Raw genomic sequence first — 1,132 nt, 5'->3', positions numbered from 1 at the left:
TGCTTATGCCACTGAGCTATATCCCCAGCCCCTCCAATAACTTTTCATGGGATTACAAATGTAAGTTTCCTGGGCTATGAGGAGGACTGGGAAGGGCTCTCTCTATGTGCCTGTGTGTCTGTGTGTGTACGCGTGCCTTTGTGTGTGAGTGCATATGTGTTCATATATACGTGTGTGTGTGTGTGTGTGTGTGTGTGTGTATGTGTATTGAAGAGAATGACAAAGACATCCTCACACACAAGTGTGGGTAGCTTTCCCAAAGAACTTTGGTTATAGTGTGGCCAAGACAGAGTTATTATCATTATTACATTTTAATTCTAATTTTGTTTTATATTTTGTTAATTGACACATAATAATCATGGTACATACTTATGGGTTACAAGACAGATGTGTAACTTAAAAAATAAAATCTATGATCCACACCATAATTCATGGGGAAAAGATTGTATTTGTTGCACATCATATACACATTATATGACGATCAATAAGGTTAGCTATGAAGAGTTCATAACGACATGGAAAAAAAATAATGACATGGGAAAGCATGTTATGATATAAAACTAAGCAAAAGAAAAAAAGAAAATGCCAGATTATCTAGATGGCATATTGTTAGTTTTGCCTAAATGCACACTGTCAGAGAAATAAGACACAGCTGTAATGCTGGCACTCTAGGAGGCTGAGGCAGGAAGATGGCAAGTTCTAGCCCAACTCCGGGCAACTTAGCAATTTACCAAGACCCTGTTTCAAAATTAAAAGCAAAAAGTGAAGATGTAATTTAGCGCAAAGGCCCTGGGTTTAATCCCTAGTACCACAAAACAAAAATATACTCTGCACTGCTCACGGGGGTCATTTCTCAGTGACATCACAGACTTTCCCATCATTCTTTACACTTTAACCCTCCAAATTGAAGGGTTAACATTTTTACCTTTATAAGTGCTTATTACATACTTTCATAGTTTTGGAATGTTAAGATTTTAAGAGAGAAGCCCCTCAGCTCAGGACCTAGCACATGGCAGCATGACAGAAATATACAGCCAATGAATGAAGCATCAACTCCATTGCGAGCCTGAATGCATATCCTCAGAACTATAAAAACGTCTGTGAGCCTGGGATGAGGATGCACACCTGTAAT

Source organism: Chinchilla lanigera, unplaced genomic scaffold (genome assembly GCF_000276665.1).
Source record: "Chinchilla lanigera isolate Chin_1 unplaced genomic scaffold, ChiLan1.0 scaffold00035, whole genome shotgun sequence".
Classification (NCBI taxonomy): Eukaryota; Metazoa; Chordata; class Mammalia; order Rodentia; family Chinchillidae; genus Chinchilla; species Chinchilla lanigera.
This window is presented reverse-complemented; position numbering follows the sequence as displayed.